A 20542-nucleotide genomic window follows, 5' to 3' on the forward strand; every position below is an offset into this window, starting at 1 on the left:
AGAAGCCAGCTGCTAAACGGTTCACCTCAGAGTGTAATAAAAGTTTGAGCCAGCTACATGGCTGTCAGAAATATGAGTGGATAAGATAATTGAAATACTGTACTGATGTTATGTAAACCTTAAGAATCCTCCTGGACCGTTTTAGACAACTGAAATGTGAGTTGATTAAAAGATCCTGCAGCATCTTCAATAGATCATTCTGTATATAAATAACTACACAGTTGATTTAACACTTTTATGAGCTGTAAATGAAAGCCTAAATGTTTCTGTTGAAGCTTTTAAATATGTTTTTAATATGATAGATCACAAGTATGAGGTGACTGAGGAGACAGTTCAGATTTGTTTACAAGGTCAAAATACAAATATTAAGTTGATGGCAAAAATGAAAGTAACTAAAATGTAATTAAATAAGGTCAGATTATTCTGAAATGTTTTTAGTGATAATGGGTTAACATGAACTCAATTACAGTATTTCAGGGTAGAAACATTGGAGTCAATCTAATACCTCAAACTTTTGATACTGTCATAATTATTAATAATGCCATCTTTTATTGATGTTAACTCAATTCAATTTAGAGACAAATATTACATTAAAAAGTCATTTAATGGGAGGGTGGTGCTCCTGCAAGTTGGTGGCATTAGTGAGACACAGAAATACAGAGGTCTCTCATCCAATCCATTTCCTTTACCAGAGCGGTCCATAATTAACTTTTGCTTGGTTGACAGTTTCAACCAGATATAAGCAGGCTGAGACCCCAGCATCCATAAGTCAGATACCTTCCTTCTCTGTGGTAAGACTCTCCACCTCCTCAGATGTTTACATTTGTGTCATCTTAGCACTCAGCATGTGAGGCAGTAGCTAACTGCGCTGTTTCAGTTGACTTCTGCAGTTAGTTATTTACATTATTTCTGCATTGTCCGTTTTTACAATATGCAATCAACTGGCATTCATTTAAAATGTTTTTACTTTAAATATGTTTTACTTGAAACATGTAGCTTTTATTTACAGGCCAAAGTGGTGCTCCTGCTGTTTGTAAATTGAGGGGTTGGTCTATAATGTAACTGTGTTTTCAGGGGTATTTATTTGAATTCTTGACAGAATGTGTAGTTAAGTGAGTTGTCACCAGGAAAATGAAAGTGACCAGTTGCACCTGTAGTTGAATTGTTCAAGGCTGTAATGATTGTGTTGAATTATACCATTCTAAATGTTTTCTACCTCTTCGGGGGTTAAATTATATGGCTTTAGACTTGTGCATATTCACAACACCCTAATGTTTCCCAGGGTCCTCCAAGAAGTACAAATTCATCTGTAGGAGGGGAAAAAGAAGGTGAGACATAGTTTGAGTCTTCATAAGAAAAGTGACAAATGTTCTGTGAGAGAAACCCCTCACAACTCTGTTGACTGTGGAGGAAGCACCACAGAGTCAATCATGTTTCTTGTTTCGTCACTACCATGAGTACGGACGCGGAGATGCAAATCTACGGCAAGGCTGCCATATACCTCCGTAAGCCTGAGAAGGAGAGGATGGAGGCACAAACTGCACCCTTTGATTCAAAGAATGCCTGCTATGTCGCAGACACCAAGGAGCTTTACCTTAAGGGTTTGGTCACTGCCAGGGCTGAAGGAAACTGTACTGTGACAGTCACGCATCCGGACGGCACTAAGGAGGTAAGCATGATTTGAAATGTATTCAAATTACTCTATGTCTTGAAATGAACATCAAAATAATCAAAACATGCCAATAGACAAAATGAAATCAGTAACAACAGCAGAATATAACCTTCAAACAGAGATTTTTTTCGCTGCTGTTTAAAAATAGCAAGGCATTTTTTATATTGACTAGTTAAGATAACAAAGTAGTTGGGTAAGATGGGGGGTATGCAGTTAAAACAGTTATTTTGTTAAAGATTGAACTTGTATTTAATGAGCAAACAGAATTCAGTCCTGTCCAGTTTGATCTGGTTATAATCTATATTTCTGACTGTTTCAGGAAGGAAAAGAGTTCAAAGAAGCAGACGTCTACCAGATGAACCCCCCTAAGTACGATAAGATTGAGGACATGGCCATGATGACCTACCTGAATGAAGCCTCTGTGTTGTATAACCTCAAAGAGCGTTATGCAGCATGGATGATCTATGTAAGATACCTGTATAAACATTCACACACGTACATGAACATGAGATACACACATACAGTACTACACATAAAGTAATGGTAGAAACCAAAACATACCAATACAGTAGACCTACATCACTATACCATAGTACACCCACATCCTCACATAAATCCAGGTAAACGTCAATCAGATTTTTCTAATCCTCTAATTTAATTTATTCTCTTTCATCCAGACCTACTCTGGGCTGTTCTGTGCCACGGTGAACCCCTACAAGTGGCTTCCTGTGTACGACATGGAGGTTGTTAACGCCTACAGAGGGAAGAAGAGGATGGAGGCTCCACCCCATATCTTCTCCGTCTCTGACAATGTCTTTCAGTTCATGCAGATTGGTATGAGCTCTAATGGATGGATGGATGGATGGATGGATGTTAAAATATGCTTTAGAGAGGTATCTACTGTTTTCTAGTCTATGTTAGAACAGTTTGCTGGTAAAACTGATTACACTGGCCTTGAATGGAAAATGTTCCAAATTAAATCCATGATGATGCTATGAATTCAATAATGTCCCCATAATGTTGCTTGAGTATGATAATCAATATGTTGTTTTGTTACAGACCAGGAGAACCAGTCCGTCCTGATTACGTAAGTTGTTTACTAAAATCTCACTTGAGAAAGGGTTTCTACTGTAATATGTTGTGTCACTTGGGAGTGATGAAAATACATGACATTATGAATGGATTAGGCTATGCATAGGAATGAGTCAATGAGTGGGATTTTTGTTAACGATTTACTTATGAAAGAAAACAGGTCAACAGTGTATTTTTCAATGTTATTTCTTAGTGAAAGTCAATCTAACATTCAAACATGTTACTAAAACCCCTGTATCTCTGTCATATTAACCAGTGGAGAATCCGGTGCAGGAAAGACTGTCAACACCAAGCGTGTCATCCAGTACTTTGCCACCATTGCAGTGTCTGGTGCCAAGAAGGAAGCAGAGCCAGGCAAAATGCAGGTAGGCTGTACCTTTCTAACACATTTCAGTTCGGTGGGCTGTGATCAAGCAATCGAGAATAACTAACTTTACTACTTTACCAGTTTCTGAGCAACTTGTGTTTGTCTCAATCAGGGGTCTCTTGAGGATCAGATCATTGCTGCTAACCCTCTGCTGGAGGCTTACGGTAATGCCAAGACAGTGAGGAACGACAACTCGTCTCGCTTTGTAAGTATGAAGGGCACACTGGGAAAGTGACCTTATATTGGACAAATGTACTTCAGTATTTCCCTTTTGTTATATCAATAGATGTCCAACAAACGGTAACATTTAAAGGGGTATATTAAAGTAAAATGTTAGATGTATTTAGTGAACCTCTTTCTAACCCCCATGCTCTATTTTAGGGTAAATTCATCAGGATTCACTTCCAAGGTAGCAAACTGGCTAAAGCTGACATTGAGACCTGTGAGTTGATTTTCATTGTTTCTCAATTCTTTACTAAATTCACACAGATTTTCTGGGGAGATAATATTTATCTCATGTTCTTTCTGTCTCTCTCTCTCTCTGTCAATATCTCTCTCTTTCTCTCTCAGACCTGCTAGAGAAGTCCAGAGTGTCCTTCCAGCTTCCCGATGAGAGAGGCTACCACATCTTCTTCCAGATGATGACCAATCACAAACCTGAGATTGTTGGTAAGGGAAAGTAGAGTTACAGGATCAATTATTCCCACCCCCATCTGTGGAATTCATTGTCCACACTATTAATACTATTACAATGAGTACATCCAACGTAACAAGGCATCTAGACATGGGTCAGGTCTTTGGGAAAGATGTATCAAGTAATGCACTGTGATAAGTGTTGTGAATGTATCTTTCAAGGATTTGATGTAATCTATCATACGACATCCAGTGGCCCTTTGGGGTATTTCAGATGATCCCAGGGGTCTGTACTTATCTCTGACCCTCTGTGTGGCATTATCACATGTCAAATATATTAAATAACGTAATACTATGATTTAAAATAGAAAATAGAATGACGAAGCTCTAAAACATCCTAGATATAGACCATCAACTTAATGAATACCATTGGTGTTTAATATGAGGGTTTAAGCATGAAATATCATTTATTTTATTATTTTACACATTAAGTTTGTTGTCAATGTTTAGGCATCAAACTGGGGGCAGTTTTTAAACAAAAGTAAATATTTTGAAGAATTGTATATATGAATAAATTTTTTTAAAGTCATTAAAATATGAAAAACCGAAGTTACGATATGTTGCCATAGATTTTCTGTTAATTGCCAAAATTACTGAAGATTACGGGAACTTTGGTAAATTACCGCTGATAACCTTGAAACCTGAACAGTGATATAAAATACTTGAATCCATCTATTGAGTAAAGGAGAGAAAGATACTGTAAAGGTAGGACAGAAGAAATCTAAGAGATTTAACTGATAAAGACATTCTCTGTTGTCCATAGAAATGTCACTCATCACCACCAACCCCTACGACTTCCCCATGTGCAGCCAGGGTCAGATCACAGTGGCCAGCATCAACGACAAGGAAGAGCTGGATGCCACAGATGTGAGTCAAACAAAGGGTTAATCATATTTTATATATGGAATGGGTAGGACCACCATACACACTGAATGCACTGTTCAATCCCAACTTGGTGGCAGCAGGGAATTATCATGTATTTTGTTTTGTTTGATTCTCAATGCCTTGAGTTAGTTAGACATGTGCCTCAAGGAACTCTTCATGCCTTCACACTTCACCTTGAGGGACGTACTGTACATGTAAGACATCCACTAAGTCCCTGTGAAACTGTGTAAAATGTATTTTGTGCTGTCGTCAACTAGTGTTGGCCAAGTGTAATCACGTGGATCTGAGAAGCTAGTCAAATATATTCATCCCATGTGTTCTGGTGAGAGAACAGAACTGTAGTATAATGTATGTGAGCAAACTACCGTTCAGTTCATCACCGTTGTACTTCCTGTCTAATGCCAGGATGCCATTACAATCCTGGGCTTCACTAATGATGAGAAGGTTAGCATCTACAAGCTGACACGAGCTGTACTGCACCATGGCAACCTGAAATTCAAGCAGAAGCAGTGTGAGGAACAGGCTGAGCCAGAGCATTATAACCATTCCCAGTCCACTCATAGATATACAATATGCAGAGCATTATAACCATTCCCAGTCCCGCTCATAGATATACAATATGTAGAGAATTAGTCCCATTCCCAGTCCCACACATAGATATACAATATATAGAGCATTATAACCATTCCCAGTCCCACTCATAGATATACAATATGCAGAGCATTATAACCATTCCCAGTCCCACACATAGATATACAATATGTAGAGCATTATAACCATTCCCAGTCCCGCTCATAGATATACAATATGTAGAGAATTAGTCCCATTCCCAGTCCCACACATAGATATACAATATGTAGAGCATTATAACCATTCCCAGTCCCACTCATAGATATACAATATGTAGAGTGTTATAACCATTCCCAGTCCCACTCATAGATATACAATATGTAAACATTAGTCCCATTCCCAGTCCCACTCATAGATATACAATATGTAAACATTAGTCCCATTCCCAGTCCCACTCATAGATATACAATATGAAAACATTAGTCCCATTCCCAGTCCCACTCATAGATATACAATATGTAAACATTAGTCCCATTCCCAGTCCCACTCATAGATATACGACACGTAAGACAGACAGAGCCTCATCAAAGTCCGGCAGGAGATCATTTATGGAGACCAAATTCCAACCTCCAGAAATTATTTAAAATTATGGATGTGGGTTCAAATCAAAACCTAGCCCCCCAAAAACTTGGCCGAACCCTTTTGTCAGTGTGAAATCAGAATCAAGTGATATTGTGTTTCTGAGTCTGTTGTTGTTGGTTCTCTCTCCAGTGGCTGATAAAATCGGCTACCTGCTGGGCCTGAACTCAGCTGAGATGCTGAAGGCTCTGTGCTACCCCAGAGTGAAGGTCGGCAACGAGTATGTGACCAAGGGACAGACTGTGCCTTAGGTAAGGCAGTCAAACACAGCATTTACCTTTTTCTGAGCACCAGAAATCTCTTGGTGATTGACGAGTGCATTGCTTGTTTTGAATAGTGATGTTGTTTTCCCCAAGCTCTTTTCACCTTATCACTAGACATGGTCAATATCTCATGTATTCATTTGAGGTATTATCATTGCAGGTTAATAACTCAGTCTCGGCTCTGGCCAAGTCCATCTATGAGAGGATGTTCTTGTGGATGGTCATCCGTATCAACGAGATGTTGGACACCAAGAATCCAAGGCAGTTCTATATCGGTGTGCTCGACATTGCCGGGTTTGAGATCTTTGATGTGAGTGTGAGACCAGAACAAGACAATTAGTTGTGATTGAGAGGGATTACAGCCTTGTATGATGATAAAATGATCCCTTCTGAAATTCCATCAACAGTACAACAGCATGGAGCAGCTGTGCATCAACTTCACCAATGAGAAACTGCAACAGTTTTTCAACCACACCATGTTCGTCCTGGAACAAGAGGAGTACAAGAAGGAGGGAATTGTCTGGGCCTTCATTGACTTCGGCATGGACTTGGCTGCCTGCATTGAGCTTATTGAGAAGGTAAAGTGTCTGTCAGGATTATAATGGACCTCAACAGCAAAGCTCAAATGGAGTGGTGTGAGATATTATCACATGGTACAACGTATCTGACTGTTGAGAACTCAAAATGTTTCCTATTATGAGCCCCTAAATGAAGATACTCTGATAATAGCTTGTTTGCTAAAAGAATAAATGTGATCCTAAATGTAAATATCACTAATTTGATGTGCATCTCTTTTCGTAAAGCCATTGGGCATCTTCTCCATCCTTGAAGAGGAGTGCATGTTCCCCAAGGCTTCAGACACTTCCTTCAAGAACAAGCTGTATGACCAGCATCTTGGCAAAAACAAGGCGTTTGAGAAGCCCAAGCCTGCCAAAGGCAAGGCAGAGGCCCACTTCTCCCTGGTTCACTACGCCGGCACTGTGGACTACAACATCACTGGCTGGCTGGAGAAGAACAAGGATCCTCTGAACGACTCAGTTCTTCAGCTGTACGGGAAGTCCTCAGTCAAACTGATGGCTACCCTGTATGTCGCTGCCCCACCTGAGGGTAAGACTAGCAGCACATCAAAAGATTTCATGAAGAACTAGTTACAACTAAGTCCCATTTTATTTAAAGGGTCAGTCTGCAGTTGCTACATCCATTTGTAAGATATGTACCCATTCATTCTTGAAGGAAAAAACTTTCTTGAAGAACATCAGCTTAGTTCAGCCGTTGTACCCCATTAGAACCCAAAATATGAGCTTGTTTTACTCCAATGTTTGTAAACAAAGTAAAGGGAAACAAGATGTTCAGTTCTTTAATTCATAGCTCTGTCAATGAATTTGAGTGGTTACATTTCTCCAGACCATCTCCCAGTTTTTATTGAAACAGGGGCAGGGAGAATGCTTTGTTATTGTTTCAACTGCTGATTGCTGCTTTAGAGTCTTTAAATGTATCATGATTTCTCTGGGTGATTTACTGGATAATTTACTCATACAATAGGTGTTATTTTACACAATTGGCAGCATTTGCATTAAGATACGTGTGAAGTTAACCTGAGATTCTCTCATTTATATTGAACTTTTCTCCATTACAACAGATACAACCAAGAAAGGAGGCAAGAAGAAGGGTGGTTCCATGCAGACTGTGTCCTCCCAGTTCAGGGTGAGCTTTTAAAATGTGGATATTCAGTCCTTCAAAAGGTGTACTGATAATCAGAAATTATTTCTGAGAACATGGTTTGTAACCCTCTTACAGGAGAACTTGGGCAAGCTGATGACCAACTTGAGGAGCACTCATCCTCACTTTGTACGCTGCCTGATCCCCAACGAGTCAAAGACTCCAGGTACAATAGATGTTGAGTTAAATATGACATCTTGTCAGTACCGTATCAGTAACATTAACAAACCAATCTTGAACCTGTTTATGAGTATTTAAAGAAACTTGGTTTGTGTTACCAGGTCTGATGGAGAACTTCCTGGTTATCCACCAGCTCAGGTGTAATGGTGTTCTGGAGGGTATCAGGATCTGCAGAAAGGGCTTCCCCAGCAGAATAATCTATGCTGACTTCAAGCAGAGGTACACACACACACACACACACACACACACACACACACACACACACACACACACACACACACACACACACACAGAGAAATATCTTCTCTAAGGGTTATCCCAACATCAGAATAGCCTTTTTATTTTACGTAATATAACCAACCTATTACAACTTGACATTTCTCCTGATTCAGGTACAAAGTACTGAATGCCAGTGTCATCCCTGAGGGCCAGTTCATGGACAACAAGAAGGCTTCTGAGAAGCTGCTTGGGTCCATTGATGTGAATCACGAGGACTACAAGTTTGGACACACCAAGGTTAGTCAAATACCCCCCAGCAAAAGCTAACAATAAAACACAACTTCAATGATAATGTAAACTCTAACCATTCAACGTCTCTCCAGTTGATCTATCCATCTTTTTATTATTTCTTAAAAACGTGAAGAAACATTGTACTCAATTAATTATCTTGTGCTTTATGTCAGAATGGTATGTCTGCAGTTATCTATGTCAGTGTACATTATTAATCTACAACTATACAATAACCTACAACTCATAAACAACCTATCCCATGGTTTGTTTGTAAGGATTACAATGTTTATGTTGTTCAAATCAATCTAGTGGTTTGGTTCCTCTCTTTTGATTCACCCTTTCTATCTGTTACCACCTGACTGGTTCCATAATTGACCATGTCAACCTGTGTCAGGTGTTCTTCAAAGCCGGTCTGCTGGGTGTCCTGGAGGAGATGAGAGATGAGAAGCTGGCCTCTCTGGTCGGCATGGTCCAGGCTCTCAGCCGTGGATTCCTCATGAGGAGAGAGTTCACCAAGATGATGGAGAGGAGGTGAGGAAGAGTAGACATCTTGGGAAACAATTCTGTCAACCACCTGTATTTAATGTATAATGATTACATAGTGAATATGCTGTGAGTTGTTCAGGATGAGAAAGTACATGTTATAATATTCTATTAAAGCAGCAGTTTGGGATTTAGCAAGCTGTTCAATTGTTATTTAAATAAGTAATATTTACCCATTCATTCTGGAATAATATGAAATGCCTCATGATCTTAACATTACCTGTCAGTCCTTTCATCTAGAGCGCTGTATATAAGTTTAAGAGGGATTATATTTCCCTAGCCCCATTCCTCAGCTGTATTCAAAAAGTGGTGGGGTCTCCGTTTTGTTATTCTTCGAATCGCAGAATGTAGCTTTAAAGAAGTCATCCAGTGATTAAAAAAAAACACTTTTCCAGTTAAGGAATACTGGGAATGCCCTACTCCTTGAAGTTTGTGTCTAAAAAACACTATTTTCCTCAAAACATATATTTTTACCCTTTAGTGTGTGTACTTTACTGTATTTATACTTGGGATATCACTTTCACACTGGATACGTTTTTTTTTAAAACACTGGAGAAGATCTTTAAGCATGTCACTCACCATGTCACTCTATCCTTTCTGTGGACCAGAGATTCCATCTTCTCCATCCAGTACAACATCCGTTCATTCATGAATGTGAAAACCTGGCCATGGATGAAGTTGTACTTCAAGATCAAGCCTCTGCTGCAGAGCGCTGAGACTGAGAAGGAGCTGGCCAACATGAAGGAGAACTATGAGAAGATGACGTCGGACCTGGCCAAGGCTCTGGCCAAGAAGAAGGAGTTGGAGGAGAAGATGGTGGCCATGGTGCAGGAGAAGAATGACCTGGCGCTTCAAGTCGCATCTGTGAGTGAGCAAGAGCCCTCATCAGAGCACATTTAGACACACAAGTACACAGACACAATCGCACACACATCTGCACGTATCAACAATAATTGAATAGGATGGCCTTGACTAGAATACAGTATATACATTTGAAGTGGGCAAAACAGTGTTCCATGTCTATGTACATAGGGCAGCAGCCTCTAAGGTGACTAGAATACAGTATATACTGTACATATGAAGTAGGTAAAACTATATGTTCCCCCCAAGACTTGGGGAACATGCACTCCTCTTCAAGGATGGAATCAGTGGCCACTTTAATAATCAAACACTGGTCCAAGTTTCTGTATATATAGGGCAGCAGCCTCTAAGGTGCAGGGTTGAGTAACCGGGTGGTAGTCGGCTAGTGATGACTATTTAACAGTCTGATGGCCGTGAGATAGAAGCTGTTTTTCAGTCTCTCGGTCCCAGATTTGACACACCTGTACTGACCTCGCCTTCTGGATGATAGCGGGGTGAACAGGCGGTTGAAGTCCTTGATGATCTTTTTGGCCTGTGATATATATTTAGATATGTCATGCATTTAAATTGATTTGCTCTGACTTATTTGACTAAATGAAGTCTATATTTTGATACACAAAGTGAGGCTACAGATTCTTTCTCCTGTTCTGAAACCAGGATTCAGAGAATCTGAACGATGCTGAGGAAAGGTGTGAGGGGCTCATCAAGAGCAAGATCCAGCTGGAGGCCAAACTCAAAGAGACGACTGAGAGGCTGGAGGATGAGGAGGAGATGAATGCTGAGTTGACTGCCAAGAAGAGGAAGCTGGAGGATGAGTGCTCTGAGCTGAAGAAGGACATTGATGACCTGGAGCTCACCTTGGCCAAAGTGGAGAAGGAGAAGCACGCCACTGAAAACAAGGTCTGGTAGACAGTCTAACCAAACAATAATCCAAAGAACAATCAACTCAAAACATGGCTCAACAGAAATGTAATTCAAGTCTTTTTGTGGGTGCAGGAAAAAAATTAAGACATAAAATAGTGGAATTTCAGTTGTGGTGTACTCCCCACAATCATTTCATGTTCTGCTACCAACTCGTTTATGATTTCCATTCAGTACACTGGCATGGAGTACAGTGCCATCTAGTGTTGAATCTATAGTACAGAACTTGTTGACACATTTCTATTATAAATTAAACTAATTCTCCCATTTATGGTGAAGTGACCAGAAACAAATTTTGTTGTGGCCGTTTTCAGGTTAAAAACCTGACAGAGGAGATGGCGTCTATGGATGAGAGTGTTGCCAAGCTGACCAAGGAGAAGAAAGCCCTCCAAGAGGCCCACCAGCAGACACTGGATGACCTGCAGGCAGAGGAGGACAAAGTCAACACTCTGACCAAGGCCAAGACCAAGCTAGAACAGCAAGTGGACGACGTGAGTGGAGTTTGACATTTTGGACATGATAGAATGTAAGATGATATTACCTACAGTTGTTTAGATTTGACCAATATATGTGTGTTTTTTTCTTGTAGCTTGAGGGTTCTCTGGAGCAAGAGAAGAAGCTCCGTATGGACCTTGAGAGAGCCAAGAGAAAGCTGGAAGGAGATCTGAAACTGGCCCAGGAGTCCATAATGGACCTGGAGAATGACAAGCAGCAGTCTGATGAGAAAATCAAGAAGTAAACACAAATAAATTACTACAGTATTCCCTGCCATCTTGATCAACATAATGGCTCTTCTTGGCTCATTCTTGTAATTATGAATTAGACTTTGTATGTGATTCTTACAAGCAAAGTGAATGGTAATATAGGCTCCCTTTACACTGTCTAACCAAAACAAACTTTGCAATCAACGTGTTTGTGTTTGTTAGGAAGGAGTTTGAGACCACCCAGCTCCTCAGCAAGATAGAGGATGAGCAGTCTCTGGGAGCTCAGCTGCAGAAGAAGATCAAGGAACTGCAGGTACAGTACAGGATCTAAGCTCCATTACAGGAAAATAACTGACACATCTTTCTGGTAGCACATATTCTTCCTGGTGGATTCCGATGGCTCAGTAAGATGGAAGATGGTGCTTCTTGCTGGTGCTTCTTTCTATGTAAAGATGTTGCTTCTTACCGTTGTTAGTTTGGTTCCTGCATGGGACACTGTCTAATGGGACACTGTCTAATGGGACACTGTCTAATGAATATAGTAAATATGTTAGTGTAACTGGCTATGTATTAACACGTTTATGCTGAACATACAATACATACTATTATTATGTAGTGAGGTTCAAATGTTTCAACTGTATTGTAGTGTTCATTCCCCCTGCTCCTACCCCCTGTTCTAGGCCCGTATTGAGGAGCTGGAGGAGGAAATTGAGGCTGAGCGTGCTGCCAGGGCTAAGGTTGAGAAGCAGAGGGCCGATCTCTCCAGGGAACTTGAGGAGATCAGCGAGAGACTGGGGGAGGCCGGAGCCGCCACTGCTGCTCAGATTGAGATGAACAAGAAGCGCGAGGCTGAGTTCCAGAAGCTGCGTCGCGATCTTGAAGAGTCCACCCTGCAGCATGAGGCCACAGCCGCTGCTCTGCGCAAGAAGCAGGCCGACAGTGTGGCTGAGCTCGGGGAGCAGATCGACAACTTGCAGCGCGTCAAACAGAAGCTGGAGAAGGAGAAGAGTGAATACAAGATGGAGATTGATGACCTCTCCAGCAACATGGAGGCTGTCGCCAAGGCTAAGGTGAGTAGTGAAGTTTTGGTCACTCAGCTGGTACTCTTGAGGACCAGCTGAGTGAGATCAAGACTAAGAATGATGAGAATGCTCGCCAGGTCAACGACATCAGCGGACAGAGGGCCAGACTCCTGACAGAAAATGGTACCATCAACAATGAACAACAAACCAATATAGTTCACCTCAGTAGTACACAATAACATGTTGAGGGCTGTAAATTCAGTCTACATAGTTTCTGCCCTATGATACCTCAAAATACAATTTCAATCTTGGAGAGTCCCCATAACAAGATGTCCCTCTCTTCCTGCAGGTGAGTTTGGCCGCCAGCTGGAGGAGAAGGAAGCCCTGGTGTCTCAACTGACCAGAGGCAAACAAGCCTTCACCCAGCAGGTGGAGGAGCTGAAGAGACAGATTGAGGAGGAGGTCAAGGTAAGGGACCCAAAATGGATACCACCTGCCACAGTTTAGAGCTTTCTCTACATATAGACTTTCTACGCCACCCTCAGAGACTTCTACTGTCATTTGTTTTACTCTCCCTCTCTAATCTCTCTTTGTCTTTGTTTTTCTCTCACAGGCTAAAAATGCACTGGCCCATGGTGTCCAGTCTGCCCGCCATGACTGTGACCTCCTGAGAGAGCAGTTTGAAGAGGAGCAGGAGGCCAAGGCAGAGCTGCAACGCGGCATGTCCAAGGCCAACAGTGAGGTGGCTCAGTGGAGGACTAAGTATGAAACTGATGCCATCCAACGCACAGAGGAGCTGGAGGAGGCCAAGTGAGTTGCACGCAATAGCAAAAACTCAAATAAACGGTGTGGATGGTGAGGGTGGTAGTGGGATCTGAGAAAATGTTACTTCAATATGTAGTGCAACATTTGTTTCACAACAAATGACTCACCATAACACCACCCTCTGATTTTCAACAGGAAGAAGCTGGCCCAGCGTCTGCAGGAGGCTGAGGAGACCATTGAGGCGACCAACTCAAAGTGTGCCTCCCTGGAGAAGACCAAGCAGAGACTGCAGGGAGAGGTGGAGGACCTCATGATTGACGTTGAGAGAGCCAACGCCATGGCCGCCAACCTTGACAAGAAGCAGAGGAACTTTGACAAGGTGAACATTTATGAACCTCACTCTAGGGTGATATTTCCTGTCTGCTATTTGATCAGTTGTAGTACAATTGTAGCATATTTCTGATTCAAAACTCTCTATCAATGAGTTGTAATGAAAGTCCCATGGATTTCCCCAGGTTCTGGCAGAGTGGAAGCAGAAGTATGAGGAGGGCCAGGCTGAGCTGGAAGGAGCTCAGAAGGAGGCTCGCTCAATGAGCACTGATCTATTCAAGATGAAGAACTCCTACGAGGAGGCTCTGGATCATCTGGAGACTCTGAAGAGAGAGAACAAGAACCTGCAACGTGAGCATTTGCCAGCAGTTATTTTTGCCTGATGTTTGACCAGTGTTTGAAAATGGAATCAACTGAAATCATCAACATTATATCAAAATTACTATTACACAATCTCAGAATGTTCATGTAAAGTTTAAAACATATTGTTTTGGAACTTGTAATTGGTATTCCTTTGAACAAACCAATGATGTGTGTGGGGGGGGGGGGGGAGGGGACAATTAGATTTGCAAGACAGTATGAAGTGCTGTTCATTAATGAACTGTTATTACGATTCATTATAAACTTTAGTGCATTGGTGATATCCACTGAAAATCTCCCAAGTCTAAACAGCTCCTGTGTTTGTGTGTGCAGAGGAGATCTCTGACCTGACTGAGGAGATTGGAGAGACTGGCAAGAGCATCCATGAGCTGGAGAAGGCCAAGAAGACCGTGGAGACAGAGAAGTCTGAGATCCAGACCGCTCTGGAGGAGGCTGAGGTACAAACTACAGCTGTTTGATAGGAAAAGCAGTGTTACACTTGCCAATGCCAACTACAATCCAATGCTTCCTGTATTGGTGTATATTGTCGTCATTTACACAGTATATTATTCCTTGTGGAAGACACATCCAAACATATTGAGCACAATTCGCTTGACTGCTTCTCTTTGTCCAGGGCACACTGGAGCACGAGGAATCCAAGATTCTGCATGTGCAGCTGGAGCTGAACCAGATCAAGGGTGAGGTGGACAGGAAGCTGGCTGAGAAAGACGAGGAGATGGAGCAGATCAAGAGGAACAGCCAGAGGGTGGTTGACTCCATGCAGAGCACCCTGGACTCTGAGGTCAGGAGCAGGAATGATGCCCTGAGGGTGAAGAAGAAGATGGAGGGAGACCTGAATGAGATGGAGATCCAGCTGAGCCACGCCAACAGGCAGGCCGCTGAGGCCCAGAAACAGCTGAGGAACGTCCAGGGACAGCTCAAGGTAAAGGGACTTCGACATCAGGGTCAAAAACCTGAACATGGGGAGGGATTTGTTTGTGAATCAGTAGAAAAGAATAGAACAGTGGAATGTAATAGAGTGGACTAATATACTGTACACTCTTAGAGGTAAAGGTGCCTGGAAGAACCTTTCCAGTTGAAAAAGGTTCTAAGAGGAACCCCTCTGAAACGGATCTTTGAGAAACCTCTGTGTAAAGCTTCAAACTGTTATCTTTTTTTGTGATGGGGGGTTAAATGTTGAACCTATTCAATAATATATTGTAGAGGTGTCATTCTATCCGATTGGAGACGTGGCTTATTGGCAGAGGTGGGACCAAGTCATTGTTTTACAAGTCACATGTAAGTCTCAAATCTTAGCACTCAAGTCCCAATTCAAGTCCCAAGTCAAGACAGGCAAGTCTCAAGTCAAGTCTCAAGTCCTAAACTTTGAGTTTCGAGTCCTAAACAAGTTATAATGTGCTCTTCACCAAATGTAATAACATTTCATATTTTTAACAAGAGTTAATAGTTAGTATTTTACATTTACGGAAATCATGAATGCTTTTAAAAATATATATATTTATTACTTTCCAAATAAACTTTATATTTTTATGGAAATACATGGGTAGCCATGAGAACTTTTTCCTCAGCTGGCACAATTTGATTGGCTGCTGTCCGATTCAAACTGTAATCCGTTAAATGAAGAATTGATGCGCTGCACACTTTTTCCTAATAGCATCATTTTTCATATTTGGGCTTGGGGAGGGTATCAAGTCAGGTCGAGTCATAAGGCTGAAGTCCAAGTTAAGTCATGAGTCATTGGTGTTAAAGTCAAAGTCGAGTCTGCTTATTGAGGGATATTTTTTGTCATGCATTAGCATAAATGACATTCCTGTTCATCATGTTAAGTTTGTATACTGCAAATTCAAATATTTCTTCAATATTTATGCATATTAAGTTTTCTAATATAATACTTTTTTAATTGCTGATTACATACAATAAGAACGTATATTCCAACTTTGGGATTTGCTTTTATAGGAATTTATACACCTCCACTGGCCTCATTGACGCAACAGAACTATTAGTGCTCAACCTTAACATGTGATGACAATACAACAGACCAGATGAACAGGAATTAAATTTACTCTAACGTCGGCCCCAAAAAATCTATCTTAAAGCCATGCCCCTACTAAGCCATGCCTCCACTCCAGGGATCCTCCATGAACCCTTGCTACATTTAGCAATTAAAGGTTTTTCCAAGAACCCCTCAACTAACCAAATGTGAAAATATGAACCATTGACTAGCAATGGTTCCTTGAGGAACTCTAGGGGTTCCTTGAGTCACCACTAATTCTAAGAGTGTATAAAGGTAGGGATATTAGGAACATTTTTACCCATTAACATTTCTCTCACCGATCGCATCGCCCTACTTCCACAATTCCTAATTCATTGTGAACCCCAGGATGCCCAATTGCACCTTGATGATGCCGTCCATGCCTCAGAGAATGGCAGCCATGGTGGAGCGCAGAAACGGTCTGATGGTGGCTGAAATCGAGGAGCTGAGAGTTGCTCTGGAGCAGACAGAGAGAGGCCGCAAAGTTGCTGAGACTGAGCTGGTGGACGCCAGCGAGCGCGTCGGACTGCTGCACTCCCAGGTATGGGTCAAAATACATTTCTAATGAAACTCAACCAAGCAAACCGTTTATACACATATAGAATTCAACAGTGCTTGCTTTTAGATTTTCATAATTTTAGCCTTGTGACTTGTAAGTTCTCTTGAGAGTAAAACAAATCGCCTCGTTTCCTCCTTCAGAACACCAGCCTTGTGAACACCAAGAAGAAGCTGGAGACTGACCTGGTTCAGGTGCAGGGAGAGGTGGACGACATTGTCCAGGAGGCCAGGAACGCAGAGGAGAAGGCCAAGAAAGCCATCACTGACGGGAGTCCTTGAATTACATAAACTAGATTTGTCCCCAAGGACCAGTGGAAGCTGGGCTGTTTTAACCACACCAAAGATCTCAACGGAGCTTTATGATTGGTGCCAGTTGGTGCATAAATTAAACTAACTACCATTCCAGGCGGCCATGATGGCCGAGGAGCTGAAGAAGGAGCAGGACACCAGCTCTCACCTGGAGAGGATGAAGAAGAACCTGGAGGTCACAGTCAAGGACCTGCAGCACCGCCTGGATGAGGCTGAGAATCTGGCCATGAAGGGAGGCAAGAAGCAGCTCCAGAAACTGGAGTCCAGGGTGAGTTAACAGTAGGGTGGATTGAAAAACAGATTGCTGGAAATGTATATGATCATATAAAAATAAGGTATGTTGGGGGAAAATACCTCACTTGAGGAAAATTTATATTTTCTCACACAAAAAAGCTACTTTTGGTAAGATTTGAAATTGGCATACTGGGTATTTTGTAGGGAAATACATGTTTAATAAGTGCCCCCTGAAGATTACTGTGTTTAAATACATTTTACAAGTTTTATTATTACATTTTTGAGTAATTAACTTTTAAAAGCTAAAGTCTAGGTATTTCAGCAGAAAGGTATGAGAATGTCAGAGGTTCACCTAGGGGTCATGATAGGGGCTGTCCCAAATGTTTGATGTTTTATAATAATTGATTATGCTTATGTTGTCCTAATAGAAGTGGAGGGGTTATAGGACCCCTCCCTCCTTACATTTATAGGGTCCTAGACTACAGATTAACAATATATATACATTGAGGTTTAAAATTGTTCCACAGTACTTTTCTAGTCTTTGCCTCTTATAAAGAAACTGTCTGAGAAATGTCTGAGTTCAGGGTGTCTGTGAGAAGTGCCTAAAAGATAAAAGAGATGCAGAGACACATAACTCCCCAGGGAGTGTAAGAGATAAGAGACTTGTCAAACATTCCACTATAAATCAAAATGGGGTGTGGACATTTACTGCTAAGCTTTTAGATAACACTGAAACTCTATGTTTGTGTAGCTGTGAATGCATGGGCTTGGTCTCATGAGTAGAAGGTAATGACATAGGCACTGACATCACTAAGGCTGGACTTCGGGTTTTATAAAATAACTTGGACCCTTGACTATTTTGCAGAACTTACTCGGAAACATGCATGCTATGTTCCTGTTGTCAACTTCTGTCTGCAATTGTGTTAATAAAGGTTTTAGAATGATTTAATTAAAGATATTGTCTTAATGCTAATTTCACCAATGAGCCAATGATTGACAAGGAACAAAGAAATGAACCCCAACAAGAACCAGGGGATTATCGTATGATAACTCCTGACTAAGAGATGTTCTTAGGCCCGAGGTGAAGTCAAGGTAGTGGCAGCCAGGGAAAGTGCTGAAAAGCAAAATGGTGACATAAAGTGGTTTCTGTTATTGGCAGAGGCCTTTTTACCCAGGGGGAGTTATATACCCTACACAGGGCTATTGTGTAATGATGAGTTCTCTCAATAACCCACCTACATAATGAAAAGTAGTTGTTTTCATTATAGAACCCTTTAATTAAAATCGTAAAAGTACATAGGAGCAGACAAAACTTCTTGACTAGTAGAATAATATATTTCTGTTTTACAAAGATTTGTTACGTCTGATTTCATCACCACACATAAATGCCTACGTTTATTTCTTCCACAAAGGTGCGTGAGCTTGAGACTGAGGTGGAGGCCGAGCAGAGAAGAGGTGTAGACGCGGTCAAGGGAGTCCGCAAGTATGAGCGCAGAGTCAAGGAGCTCACTTACCAGGTAAGAAAAAGTGCATTCTTTACACACTAAAGCACACTGGTTTGTGTGTTAAACTATGGACTATTGATTCTTCTAACTTCTCCCACAGACTGAGGAGGATAAGAAGAACGTTGGCAGGCTTCAGGACCTGGTAGATAAGCTGCAGATGAAAGTGAAGGCCTACAAGAGGCAGGCTGAGGAAGCGGTGAGTCACAGACTTAGTCAAAACCTCTGAAAGCTTACATTACCTAGTAGACATTACAAAACTTCTAGACAGTTTATTTAAGTGTTGCTACTGCACAACAATCAACATTAACTCAGTTGATAGTGCAAGTAATTTCTGAAGAAACAGTGACTCCTCTTCCTATGTGTAACAATTTAAAGTACAGTAGAGAGTGTTGAATATTATTTAGCTTTGTGCCGGGGGCTCGTCTGGTGGTAGTGCTGACTCTCCTGGATCACAGGGCCCTCGAAGCAGCAGGTCGATCCTCTGTTCCACTACTCAAGTTCTCTGATATATCATCTATCTCCCTATATATACACTGTACAATGCTATCCTAAATCTTTTTAAAATACCTTTATAAAAATAATATGGATTTAAAAAAAAAAATGATATGAAGCTTAAAACTTTGAATACTGATGTTATGCTCTCCTCTCTTTTCCTCACCCAGGAGGAAGCATCCAACCAGCACATGTCTAAGTTCCGGAAGGTTCAGAATGAGCTGGAGGAGGCTGAGGAGCGTGCTGACATCACTGAGACTCAGGTCAACAAGCTCAGAGCCAAGAGCCGTGACTCTGGAAAGGTACAGAACTGCTGCTAAACCTACACCTGAATTCACAGTAGACAATACTGACATTTTACACTCACTCAAATGTATTTAAGATTTCTGAGAAACACATTTCAGGACAGGGTAAATAAAATAAATAACTTATACAAATTTAGTTGGTACAAGCTGAGCACTGAGTCTTAAATGCTTGATCCATTCTGTTATTTCCAAGTGTTGATATATTTATAATGTTCATTATTAATACTGATCCATTCTGTTATGTCTTTCTTCTTACAGGGAAAAGAATCTGCTGAATAAACAAGACCAAAGTCTTATCAATTTCCTGTGTTTCATAAAATATGATTTTCATGGTGAAATGTTGATCATTGATTAAAAACATGTTGGCCAACATACACTTCCTTTGTGACTGTGGGCTTTTTACTCAGAAAACAGCTTTTCTTACCATAAAAATATTGTACTTTAACTAAAGGAGCAATCTGGGATTCAAACCACAACAAAATGGTCAATCTAACAAAGCGGTCACTTGTTTTGGTTAAGAGCTGAGGGTTGAGGCTAGAGAAATGTAACCACTTTCAAATTCCTGAACAGAGCTATGGATGCAAGGACTGATAATAGATTACATCAAAAATGATAGTTATAACCTTTTACACTCGGGGGAATTGACCTATATGGACACACCCAAATTGGAATGTTTTGAAAAGAAACAAATAGGTATATGCGTAACCATGGTAACTATTGAGCAAAAACATTGAGCGGAAATTCTTAGAACAAGTTCTCCAGAGACAACTGCATTCGAATTTTGTCACAGATTATGCATACAATAACCTGGTGTGGACAGACAACGTAAACATATATAAATGGTAATCGAGCATCTGACCCAATTACACAAGATTTGAATTCTGGGTTAATAAAGCACTCGTCCTGCAGGCGGGATCAACATCCAGCGAAAAATCATATCGCCATATTCATAACCGAACCATAACAAAATATATATTTTTTTTTCAAACA

General features: G+C 41.0%; 1 pseudogene; it reads left to right on the forward strand.

Annotated features, from left to right (window-relative positions):
- The first annotated feature begins 1438 nt into the window (after window positions 1-1438).
- LOC106560886 (myosin heavy chain, fast skeletal muscle-like) lies at window positions 1439-19928 on the forward strand (annotated as a pseudogene).
- Window positions 19929-20542: the final 614 nt, after the last annotated feature.

Source organism: Salmo salar, chromosome ssa01 (genome assembly GCF_905237065.1).
Source record: "Salmo salar chromosome ssa01, Ssal_v3.1, whole genome shotgun sequence".
NCBI lineage: Eukaryota > Metazoa > Chordata > Actinopteri > Salmoniformes > Salmonidae > Salmo > Salmo salar.